This window comes from Bubalus kerabau, chromosome 20, assembly GCF_029407905.1.
Source record: "Bubalus kerabau isolate K-KA32 ecotype Philippines breed swamp buffalo chromosome 20, PCC_UOA_SB_1v2, whole genome shotgun sequence".
Lineage (NCBI taxonomy): Eukaryota > Metazoa > Chordata > Mammalia > Artiodactyla > Bovidae > Bubalus > Bubalus kerabau.
The window spans coordinates 50,800,675-50,814,316 of NC_073643.1; the positions used below are offsets into that span (position 1 = coordinate 50,800,675).

Here is a 13,642-nt window from a genome sequence, read left to right on the forward strand (position 1 = left end):
CCCAAGGACCATGTTGCCTTCTCCAGGCTCAAACTTGTTGGATAAAGTGGAAACACCTGCATTTCCCTCCTACTAGGGATGCACCAGGGTCTTTGGTAGAACCACATCCCCTGAGAGTGTGTCTTGTCCCAAGAATGATCTCTGGTTTGGTCCACCTACAAGATCATCCTGTCCTCAGCTACTGAGCAGAGCAGCTCCCATAATGCAGAGGAAGGTGCATAGGCTCAGGCTGCTCTCCACACCCTCCCATTTTCTCTGCAATGGTGCCCTTCTTCAGCAGGTGAGAAAGTCCCTCCTCTAATGGGGAAGAGTGTGGATATGGATGGTGAGCAGAAGGGGCCAAGGAAGGTTTGGGATGGATGCACCTCAGTCAATTTCTGCTCCCTCTCTCCAGCTGCTGTCCTTCTATAGCTGTTGAGCTACACTTAGCAGGCCAATGTTACATTCCTTATAACAAAAGAAGCCCTTTCATCCTGTCTGAAATATAGTGGGCAGGAGGAATTTCCCAAATGATCATTACCTAGGAGACAGGTAATATCTCAGACTCCTCCTGTAGTGGCAGTGGTCATTTAAGGTTAATTAGGTATTCAGGCTTGCTTCAAAAGCCATCAGTCTTCCAACTGTCTCCACAGTCACTTCCCAGCCATGTTCACACTCTCTCTCTCCAGATCTCAGTTAACAGGCTGACATGCCCTCTTCATTTCAAAGCATTATCTATCAACTTTCCACCAATGAAGATAATTTAGTTTTTCTGCCCCATTCCAAACAACTCCACATTTTCCTCCCCTCATTTTCCGTATGAGGTTATTTGCAACTTAGGTCTGATCATGACTTAGTGTTTACATTATCATGACAAGAGAGTGCTACTGACAGCCATACCATGAAGTACACTCTTGATTCCCTTTCTCTTCCCACACAGCTTCATAGAAACTCTATTATGAAAATGTTTATATATATATATAATTTGATAACAGTGACTCTATATGTACTCATGACCCCGAATAATCTGTTTTTATCCTCTGAATTAATTTCTAAGTGACCTCCAAGGATTCTCTACAACAGACAATGCTGCAAGGAGCATCTTCCTATCGCTCGGCAGCTGTGGGAGGCATTCTCCAGGGTTACACACAGGGTGGCTTGCTGAGTCATAGAACAGGTGGCTCCTCCACACCACAAAATCCTGACAAACTGCTCTCCACTGTGGCAGATCTGATCTAACTTCTGTCAATCACTAATTTTTCTTAAACTGAAAGATGCAAAGTGGTGTTGCCTAGCCGTTTGACTTTGCATTTCTCTGGCTAGAGACTTGTGTGAGACAGTCTGTGAGACACAGTGTGACTCAAGGGTAAGCATCTGGGTTCCAGACTTGATACAGATTCTTTCTGGCTGTGTGAACTTGGGGCAGGAGATAGGTGGGCTCCAGGCTGAGCAGCTGAAGTTTGTCCCCTGTGGACAGATACTCCCAAGATGAAGATAATAGCAGGAGCAAGAGAGGAGCTGAGCCCTGCCTAGACAAAAGAAAGAGAGACCACATATTTCTCATTCTCGAGGTCAAAGAGATCTTTCTGACTACACATGAGCAGAAAGGCTTCTTGGGGGCCAGAAAGGGAGGAGGCACCACCCCATAGTAGATGATGTAAACCTATCCTTGGCCTCTTCACTAGAATCCATCTTGGCTAAGAGATGCACGCACATACATGGGAGGACCCTGAGTTAAACCAAATACAGACTCAGAGCCAGGCAAGGGCAAGATGACTGGCTAGAAGAAACCTGTAAGACATGCCCCATATAAGTGATTCAAACTACCATGAGGATAGGACTCTTTCTGAGCCCGCCTGTGTGATTCAATTCATTTGTACTTTTTCCTTCTAATAAACATTTTACTTGTTTCGATACTTTCTGTGGAAATTTCTTCATGGAAATTCACCTTCTACAAAGCTGACAGGCCAGGGCCTTGTCATTGGCCATTAGCTTTTAATACTTACACAAATCTTATTAGTCAGATCATAGAGTAATCCTCTAATTTTTCAATATTTTCTACATTATCTTCCAACTCTGTCTTTCCTGTGTTACTTTTGAGAAGACTTTTTCTATTTTTTTAAGAGTCAACTTTCAGGCGCTCTTTCCTGTTCTCTGAATATTCTTTTAATGGCACACCATTCTTTTTTTTAAATTAATTAATTTTAATTGAAGCAATCCTCTAATTTTTCAATATTTTCTACGTTATTTTCCAACTCTGTCTTTCCTGTGTTACTTTTGAGAAGACTTTTTCTATTTTTTTAAGAGTCAACTTTCAGACGCTCTTTCCTATTCTCTGAATATTCTTTTAATGGCACACCATTCTTTTTTAAAAATTAATTAATTTTAATTGGAGGCTAATTACTTTGCAATATTGTGGTGGTTTTTTGCCATACATCAACATGAATCAGCCATGGGTATACATGTGTCCCACCATCCTGAACCCCCTGCCATCTCCCTCTCCACCCCATCCCTCAGGGTTGTCCCAGAGCACCAGCTTTGTGCTCTGCTTCATGGATCAAACTTGCACTGGTCATCTGTTTTACATACGATAATATACATGTTTCAATGCTTTTCTCTCATATCGTCCCATTCTTACCTTCTCCCACATGGTCCAAAAGTCTGTTCTTTACATTTGTGTCTCTTTTGCTGTCTTGCATATAGGATCGTTGTTCCCATCTTTCTAAATTCCATATATATGCATTAATATACTGCATTGGTGTTTCTCTCTCTGGCTTGCTTCACTCTGTGTAACAGGCTCCAGTTTCATCCACCTCATTAGAACTGACTCAAATGCATTCTTTTTTATAGCTGAGTAATATTCCATTGTGTATATGTACCACAACTTCCTTACCGATTCGTCTGCCAATGGACATCTAGCTTGCTTCCATGTCCTAGCTATTGTAAGCAGTGCTGCAATGAACACTGGGGTACATGTGTCTCTTTCAATTATGGTTTCCTTGGTATTATGCCCAGCAGTGGGATTGCTGGGTCATATGGCAGTTCTATTTCCAGTTTTTTAAGGAATTTCCACACTGTTCTCCATAGTGGCTATACTAGTTTGCATTCCCACCAACAGTGTAAGAAGGTTTCCTTTTCTCCACACCCTCTCCAGCATTTATTGTTTATAGACCTTTTGATGGAAGCCATTCTGACTGGTGTGAGATGGTACCTCATTGTGGTTTTGATTTGCATTTCTCTGATAATGAGTGATGAGCATCTTTCCACGTGTTTGTTAGTCATCTGTATGTCTTCTTTGGAGAAATGTCTGTTTAGTTCTTTGGCCCATTTTTTGATTGGGTCATTTATTTTTATGGTATTGAGCTGCATGAGCTGCTTGTATATTTTGGAGATTAATTCTTTGTCAGTTGCTTTATTTGCTATTATTTTCTTGCATTCTGAAGGCTGACACATCATTCTTATTTCACTGATTTATCATCTCTTATCAGTCTAGAAAACTATAGTTGTTAGCTTGAGTTTTTTTTTTAACCTTTTTCTTCTGTTCCCAGTACTGGCTCTATTTCTTTTAAGCTCTTTTTCCTGTTTGTGTTTTTGTCTTAGTCTTTCATGTGAGCAGCCTTATGAAAATATCAATAATTTATGTTAAGTTGCCTATTTATGTATAACAGGAGAATGCTACTCAGTGTCCATGGTGGGGCTTAGGATTCCATTCAGTAAGGGCTAATAAGGCAGAGTTGGGTTTCATTTCAAACATCAGTAATCATTTGTTTTATTCTTTGGAGCCCATGGTAGATGGCATTAGAGGCCTTATATTCACACCTTTTGCTATGGGACTTTGAAGTTTCTTTGCATAAGGGAATGGAATCTGTCCTCCTGTGTGTTGGGTCTGGCTATGTGACTTGCTTTGGCCAGTAGAATAAAGGCAGCATGACATGAAAGTTTGACTTTGGCTTTGAAAGGTTTTGTCCATTAATGTTTGCCATTTCACATTTTTGCCATTGCCAAGACAAGAAAGTGCCTAGGTAGCTTGCTGGTATGAGGAGAAGGATGAGAAATGTGGAGCAGAGCTTCCCCAGTCAAACCATCCCAGTGGAATGCAGCCTAGGTTTACTGTTGCATGCAACTGAGGCTTGTGGCAGTTTGCTATCCAAGCAACAATAATGGACTGATTCCTCAGAGAAGAATCCCAAACTTTGAGTCAGAGAGTAGGAAATTAAAGTTGACCACAGGCCGTTAGGTAGCTGAGTTGGCACAGATGGCTTGAGGCTTCACTATTCAGCCTACACGCTTCCAATCAATCCCTCCACGTTAGTATGGCACTTCACCTCTGCCTTTAGCAATGCGTGAAATCCTTGACTCCGGATGTTCTTTGCTTTAAATTATCCAGAAAATAAAACTCTCTCTTGCTAGGGCAGAAGAGGGGCTATCACCCAATGATACACACGAAGGAGGGGAATGGCATGAAGCGGAAATTCTACAAATCCTTGAATAAATGTTTAATCCTCACCTTAGACTCTTAACAGCTGGTGCCTCAACTTCACAGTATGTTATTATTACAAGTTTATAATGTATTTTATGTGACTGATCATTTTCCCAGTCTCTTTTTCTGTGGATATTTATTTATTCTTCAAAATACTTTTTCCTCAGTTTGGTAATTTCCCCAAAACTTCTAATGAGATTTTTACTGGAACTGAGGTTAATTTACAGATTAACTTAGAGATAATTGACAACTTTACAACTCTAAGTCATTTTATCAATTACTTATTTTTCCTATTTATTTAGATCTTCTTTTATATCCTTCTGAGCTGTGCACAAAAGCAGCATATGTAAATTCAAGGATATGCCCTTAAAGAGAAGTAGCATGCCTTTCTCCTTCTCGTTCATCTTTACTGGCTAGATTGCAGATCTAATTATTGATCTTGAAGCTGCCATTTTGGATCATGAAGTGACCTGGGGATGAGAGGCCATATATAGCACAGTAACAGATTGTAAGGGGAAAAGATTTCTTACCCTGTGGGTACTGTACCAGGCTTGGAACCCCTGTTTGTAAACTGAAACCTCTTTTTGTTTAAACCACTGTTACTTTAGTTCTGCTTTCATCTACAGCCACCACATAGTTAAACTCTACCCCAGTGATATGGATAATGGAGTTTCCTAAAACAGTAGTCACAGCATCACCTGGAAACCTGTTACAAACACTCATTCTTGGGAACATGATATAATGAATCAGAAATGACGGGTTGGGCCCAACAATCTGCTTTAATGAGACCCTCCATGTCATTGGGACCATTGGTAAAGTTTGGAAAACATTGCCCTATTTCCTGTAGTTCCAGCATACATAATAGGATCTCTTCATGGTAAGACTGCCCACTTTCTTTAGGAGGTAGAGCTCAGAGTTATTTTTGAGTGAAGGCTGACATACACATGCTTTGCCTAAGTGGAGTAGAGGGCAAGAGAAGGACCTGACCAGTTCATCTATTCCTCATGCAGTTGTTTCAGGAATGGATGATGATTGCCTATGGCTTTGTTCTGCTGACCAGGTGAACTAGGCAAAGGATAAAATTCCACATCTGGCTCTCAGGTGACCAATCCATGATTAGATTCTCACTCAGACCATTCAAATTCTAGATGAGGCAACAAGAGCAAAGCACTGAGATGGGAAGGTGTTGGGTTTATTTGATATTAACAGAGCCACCAGGGAAGGTACTGAGAGAGTGAGATGGCCAAGGCCAGGCTGTGTGGGCTTCTGTTGTCCCCATGTGGGTTGAGGGGACTTTGGGAATTGGTCTAAATTGAATGGAAATGCTCTTGGATTGACAGAAATAACACTGTTAAAATGGCCATGCTACCCAAAGCAAATCACAGATTTAATGGATTCTTTACGGACCTGAGCCACCAGGGAAGCCCAGATTTAACTTACCCACGTAATTTTTCACAGAACTGGAATATATAATCCTAAAATTTATATGGAACCATAAAAGACTGATAATTGCCAAAGAAATCCTGAGGAAAATGAACAAAGCAGGAAGCATAACACTGCCAGACCTCAGATAATACTACGAAGTGACGGTAATCCAAACAACATGGTATTGACACAAAAACAGACTCATGGATCAAGAGAACCAAACAGATAGCCCATGATCAATTAATCACCTATGGCCAATTAATCTTCAACAAAGGAGGTGAGAATACATAATGGGGAAAAGACAGTCTCTTCAGCAAGTGCTGTTGGGAAGTTGTACAGCCCTATGTAAATTAATGAAGTTAGAATACACCCTCTCACTACACACAAAAAAAACCCTACAAATGGCTTAAAGACTTAAATATAAGACAAGACACCATAAAACTCCTAGAATGGAACATAGGCAAAGTATTCTCCAACATAAATCATATCAATGTTTTCTTCAGTCAGTCTCCTAAGGCAACAGAAGTAAAAGCAAAAATAAACAAAAGGGACCTAATCATCTACAAGCTTTTGCACAGCAGAGGAAACCATTGACAAATGAAAACAGAAAACTATAGACCACACTATGAAGGAGTTTCCCTGGAGTTGGCTGACTTGGCAGCCCTGCAACCCCATCTCTCCTACTCATGGCAGCCACTGCTAATTAATCACAGACCCCACCTATCCAGTTCCTGGCTCTTAGACTCCTCCTTCATATGGGACCCCAGATAACCTCAGAGCTGACCTGTGAGACACCCAATATCTGCCGTCATTTACTTTGACCCTTCACTGAGACAGGACCTCCTGAAGCTTGTCTGACAGAGACCTTGTGACACAGTGTTGGAGCCGACCTGATCAATTCTTTATTGGGAAGGGGATGCAGTCCGTAATCCGACAGATGTGTGATCCCAGAAAGATCTCAAGCTCAAGTCCTAGCTGGCTTGCTGTGAGTTCATAGCTGCCCCTAAAAATGCCCCGGGTATGGCAATTATGCCAGCGCCAGTAGACTTGGATGATGCGGACAGCATGGAGCAAACGGCGGTAACGATCCCGGACGCGCCACATGCGAACCCAGGACTGTAGCCTGACCACTGCCCATTTTTTCTGAGCATAATACTGCAGCATAGCCCGTCGTTTCTTCTCCAGGAGTTCTACCAGCTTCTGTTTCCACCAGTATTGAATAATCCATGCTCTGAGAGCCTCATGCAGTAGTGTCCTGCGCACCAGGGTGCCCCGCCACCAGGCCTGGATTTTTATTGCTTGCAGCTCATTGCTTATAACCACCTTTTTGGGTGGTTTTGGCTTTTTCACCTGAGGCGGAGGCTACAAGGAAAAAGAAAGGACACTCAGAAAATGTTCCCAACCCACCTCAGCTCTGGCATGAGCTAGGAAGGGGTCTTGATACTGCATCAACAATGGTCAATTCCCCAGCAGTTCCTGAGCACTGAGCATGCCACTGGCTGGAGCCAGAAGACCAGACAGGTACCCTGCCTCCACCACTCTTGGTTTAACAGACACATCACAGCTGAACATGGAGTCTCACAGTCCTCATATGTTGCTTGGGGGCACACCTGCCCTAGCTGTCACCTGGTTCCTTGGGCTTGTTTGGCCAGTCTAGAACAAGAACACCATGATCTATGGGTCAATGGGTTATTCTGTTGCACCCTGGGCCTGATACCTACCTGGGAAGCATATCACTTTGCTTCAGACTGCACCCACACGCTGGAGAACGGGCATCCTTTGCTCTCCTTTCATGCCTGACACCAGCTCCAATGCATAACCTGCTGGCTTCTCTGTCAAATCACAGGATTAGACACTTGCCTGTTCCACACAGTTTGGAGCCCTGCTCATTTATTTCTCACTTTCACTTCTTTTGGTTCTCACATCTTGAACTTCAGTTAACTCATATATATGCACTCATGTAAACACACACGCACTCCCACACAGTTCTAGACTTGGGTTTCTAACACCCAGCTGTGGATGTGACTGGTGATGGAAGTAAAGTCTGATGCTGTAAAGAACAATATTGCATTAGGAACCTGAAATGTTAGGTCCATGAACCAAGGAAAATTGGAAGTGGTCAAACAGGAGATGGCAAGGGTGAACATCAACATTATAGGGATCAGTGAACTAAAATGGACTGGAATATGTGAATTTAATTCAGATGACCATTATTATCTATTGTGGGCAAGAATCCCTTAGAAGAAATGAAGTAGCCCTCATAGTCAACAAAAGAGTCCAAAATGCAGTACTTGGGTGCAATCTCAAAAATCAAAGAATGATCTCTGTTCATTTCCAAGGCAAACCATTCAATATCACAGTAATCCAAGTCTATGCCTCAACCACTAATGCCGATGAAGCTGAAGTTGAACAGTTCTATGATGACCTACAAAACCTTCTAGAACTAACACCCAAAAAAGATATCCTTTTCATCATAGGGGACTGGAATGCAAAAGTAGGAAGTCAAGAGATACCTGGAGTAAAAGGCAAGTTTGACTTTGGGGCACAAAATGAAGCAGGGCAAAGGTTAACAGAATTTTGTCAAGAAAAAGCACTGGTCATAGCAAACACCCTCTTCCAACAGCACATGAGAAGACTCTACACATGAATATCGCCAGATGGTCAATACAGAAATCAGACTGAGAAGTGAAAGGCAAAGGAGAAAAGGAAAGAGATATCCATATGTATTCAGAGTTCCAAATAATAGCAAGGAGAGATAAGAAAGGCTTCCTCAGGGATCAATGCAAAGAGATAGAGGAAAACAACAGAATGTGAAAGACTAGAGAGCTCTTCAAGAAAATTAGAGATACCAAGGGAACATTTCATGCAAAGATGGGTTCAATAAAGGACAGAAATGGTAGGGACCTAACAGAAGCAGAAAATATTAAGAGGTGGCAAGAATACACAGAAGAACTATACAAAAAAGATCTTCATGACCCAGATAACCACGATGGTATGATCACTCACCTAGAGCCAGACATGCTGGAATCCAAAGTCAGGTGGGCCTTAGGAAGCATCACTAGGAACAAAGCTAGTGGAGGTGATGGAATACCAGCTGAGCTATTTCAAGTCCTAAAAGATGATGCTATGAAAGTGCTGCACTCAATATGCCAGCAAATTTGGAAAACTCAGCAGTGGCCACAGGACTGGAAATGGTCAGTTTTCATTCTAATCCCAAAGAAGGGCAACGCCAAAGAATGTTCAACTACCCCACAATTGCACTCATCTCACATGCTAGCAAAGTAATGCTCAAAATTCTCCAAGCCAGGTTTCAACAGTACATGAACCAAGAACTTCCAGATGTTCAAGCTGGATTTAGAAAAGGCAGAGGAACCAGAGATCAAATTGCCAACATCTGTTTGATCATAGAAAAAGCAAGAAAATCCCAGAAAAACAACTACTTCTGCTTTATTGACTATGCCAAAGCCTTTGATTGTGTGGATCATAACAAACTGTGGAATATTCTTAAAGAGATGGGAATACCAGACCACTTTGCTTGCCTCCTGAGAAATTTTTATGCAGGTCAAGAAGCAACCACTAGAACCAGACACAAACAACAGACTGGTTCCAAATTGGGAAATGAGTACACGAAGGTTGTATTTTGTCACCCTGCTATTTAACTTCCATGCAGAGTACATCATGCGAAATGCTGGGCTGGATAAAGCATAAGCTGGAATCGAGATTGCCAGGAAAATATCAATAACCTCAGATATGCAGATGATACCACCCTTATGACAGAAAGCAAAGAGGAACTGAAGAGCCTCTTGATGAAAGTGGAAGAGGAGAGTGAAAAAGCTGACTTAAAACTCAACCTTCAGAAAACTATGGCATCTAGTGCCATCACTTCATGGCAAATAGATGGGGAAATAGTGGAAACAGAGACAGACTTAATTTTCTTGGGCTCCAAAATCACTGCAGATGGTGACTGCAGCGATGAATTTAGAAGATGCTGGCTCCAAAGAAAAGCTATGACCGATCTAGACAGCATATTAAAAAGCAGACATTACTTTGCTGACAAAGGTCCTTCTAGTCAAAGCTATGCTTTTTCCAGTAGTCATGTATGGACGTGAGAATGAAAGTGAAAGTTTCTCAGTCATGTCCGACTCTTTGCGACCCCATGGACTATTCAATCCATGGAATTCTCCAGGCCAGAATACTGGAATGGGTACCTTTCCCTTCTCTAGGGGATCTTCCCAACCCAGGGATCAAATCCAGGTTTCCCGCATCACAGGCAGATTCTTTACCAGCTGAGCTACAAGGGTGACAAATTCCCTGATCATCCCATGCTATGGGCCACAGAGAAAGACAACTGTCACCTCTGGGTGACTTTAGTTAGATACATTGCAGGTTTGGGTCCCCTTCAACTTTGAGAACCTCTATTGGCCTACCTGTGGTAGAGGTGTTTCAGGTTTTTTTTTCTCCTTTTTCTTCTTCGCTTCACGTAGTAATGTGGTTTCATCAACGTCTTCTACTACAATTTGACAAACGTGGCCATCCTTCTGTAATCAGAGTTGAGAGGGGAAAGATAAGAATAGGTTGCTCTCTGTAAATTCGGTTCTGAGTCTACCACATGCTCCACCTCTTGCCTTGCCCAGAGGCAAGAGGACTTGTATCCTTAACAACTGTGAAATCCACCTTTCCCTGCCTGCAACTTCGGGTAGACTGGCTCTCTCTCTTACACAAAATTGAATGCCCATGACTTGGAAATAGATGGTTCAAATCTCTCAGGTCTGCAATCCCTTAAATTTCCCATAGTTAGGAGTTAGATGGTTTCATTGCTGTCAGGTCTGTACTCTTCCAGCCACATATCAGGCAGGAAGAAGGGAAACCAGGAATGATGTCATAAGGGCACCTATGACTCAGGCATCAAAATGGTTCCCAACCATTGAGCCCTTTTTTGTGAAAACATGTAAGTTCTGTCCATTCTTAAAGCTATAAATGGCCAAAATGGCAGAATACTGAAAATATTGGCCCACTGGCGCACAAAGCTGTACAAAGTTCATCATTTCATGCCCGTTGATAAAAACATACATTTGAGACAATTTAAATATTCATCAACAGGGAATTCAATTGCATGGATTTCAGTTCAATCAAACAATGGAAGGAAATAATATGCAGAAAGAATGAGTTTGGAGTAAAATCTTAAGTGTTTTACAAAAGGGGATGTACTATGACTAAGAAGCACATGAAAAGATGCCCAGTATCATTATCCATGATGGAAATAAATTTAGAACCACAATGAGATATTTTTTAGACACTCTAGAGAATGGCTAAAGTGAAAGACTGCTGCTGCTGCTAAGTCGCTTCAGTCGTGTCTGACTCTGTGCAACCCCATAGACGGCAGCCCACCAGGCTCCCCCATCCCTGGGATTCTCCAGGCAAGAACACTGGAGTGGGTTGCCATTGCCTTCTCCAATGCATGAAAGTGAAAAGTGAAAGTGAAGTCACTCAGTCGTGTCCGAAAGTGAAAGACAGTGACAATCAAATATTGATGAGAATGTACAGTAGTTGAATCTTGTATATACTGTTGGTGGTTATGTATAAAACAGTATAAGTACTATGGAAAATGGTTTGGCAGTTTCTAATATATTTAAACATATCTCCAGTCTATAACTCAGCAATTCTACTCCCAAGTATTTACACAAGCAAAATGAAAACATGTTTTCTACAAAAGATTTGTGCAAGAATGTTCATAGCAAGTTTATTCAAGTAGGTCAAAATTGGAAACAATTGAAATGTTTACCAAAATTGACTAGAGAAAGCAACTTTAGTATATTTATATAATGAAATACACAGTGTTAAAAGTGAATAAATCACTGAAACACACAATAACATAGGTGAATCTCAAAAACATGCTAAATGAAAGAAGCCAGACAAACTATTTACAGGATGATTCATTTACTCAAAATTTTAAAATAACCAAACTTAAACTACAGGTGAAATGATTCCAAATAAAGATTATACCTAGAGTAGAGTTATAAGATGTACTGCTTGCAAACAACACACACACACACAAATGCGCTGTCTTATTCTCGGTGGTGCTTACTGGGGAATACAGAATTGTGAAAATTTACCCAAATCATTTATTAAGAAGTGCTTAAGGGGAAAGATCAAGATGGTGGAAGAGTAGTGGATGTGGAGTTCGCCTTCTCCCCACAGATACATCAAAAATACATATACATGTGGAACAACTCTTATAGAACATCTACTAAACACTGACAGAAGACCTCAGACCTCCAAAAGGGCAAGAAAATCTCAACGTAACTGCACTGGACAAAAGAAAAAAGAAGAAAAGAGAAAGGAATCTAGACAGGATCTGTACCCTTGGGAGGGGATTGTGAAAGCGGAAAGATTTTCAAACACAGGTAAGTCCCCCTCACTAGCAGGGGGATCAGCCATGACAGAGCAGCTTTGGAGCCTCAGGGGAGAGGGTGGCAACAGGTTTGCAGAGAGCAAAGCAGAGAGAAACTCACACAGACCATCAGTGCTGACAGGGGGTGTGCAGGTACATAGCCCACATGCATGCTTCCAGGAAGGAAGGGCAGTGGTTGGCTCCTGGTCTCAGGTCCCTTGGCAGAGGTGGCTGACCACTCCTACCACAGGGGATAATGGCCAGCACACACTGAGGAGAGACAATAAGCAAAAACTAGCCCTCTGTGGAAAAAAAAAAATTAAATTCAAACAAGCTATGTAGGGACACTCCTGCATATAAACAGCCCTCCAAGAGTACAGTAGAGGTTTTTGAGGTTTTGATATAGTAATAGATATATGTACAAGGTTGTTTTAAATTGCTGTTCTCTTTCTTGCCTAGAGGAGTTCCTTTAGCATTTGTTGAAAAGCTGGTTTGGTAGTACTGAATTCTCTTAGCTTTTCCTTGTCTATAAAGCTTTTGATTTCTCTGTCAAATCTGAATGGAGCCTTGCTTGGTAGAGTAATCTTGGTTGTAGGTTCTTCCCTTTCATTACTCTAAATATATTATGCCACTCTCTTCTGGCTTGCAGAGTTTCTGCTGAGAAGTCAGCAGATAACTGTACAGAAGTTCCTTTGCATGTTATTTGTTGTTTTGTCCCTTGTTCCTTCAAAAACTTTCTCCATTGTCTTTTAATTGGCACGTTAGGGAAGTTTTCAGCTATTATCTCTTCAAATATTTTCTCAGGTCTTTTCTCTCTCTCTCTTTTCTCCGTCTAGGACCCCTGTAATGTGAATGCTGGTGTGTTTAATGTTTTCTCTGAGGTCTCTTAGGCTGTCTTCATTTGTTTTTAAAAATAATTTATTTAATTTTGGCTGTGCTGGGTTTTTGTTGCTTTGTTTGTTGGGGGGGAGCTTTTCTCTGGTTGTGGAGAGTGGGGACTGCTCTCTAGTTGCAGTGCAAGGGCTTCTCAGTGTGGTGGCTTCCCTTGTTGCACAGCATAGGCTCGAGGGCACGTGGGCTCAGTAGTTGTGGCCTCCTGGATTTAGAGCACAGGCTCAATAGTTGTAGCACATGGGCTTAGCTGCTGTGCAGCATGTGGGATGTTCCACCAGGGATCAGACCCATGTCTCCTGCAATGGCAAGCAGATTCTTTACCACTGAGCCACCAGGGAAGCCCCTAGAGGTATCTTAAAGTATCCTCATTTTTAAAATTCTTTTTTCATATTTGGACAACCTCTAGTGTATTTTTTCATTTAGCCATTTACTCATCAGCTCCGTTTGGCTCCTCTTTATATTTTCTCTTTGTT

The 13,642-nt window shown here is 41.7% G+C and overlaps 1 pseudogene; it reads right to left on the reverse strand.

Annotated features, from left to right (window-relative positions):
* Positions 1 to 6,675: 6,675 nt before the first annotated feature.
* On the reverse strand, positions 6,676 to 10,382 carry LOC129635304 (IQ domain-containing protein F5-like; annotated as a pseudogene).
* Positions 10,383 to 13,642: the final 3,260 nt, after the last annotated feature.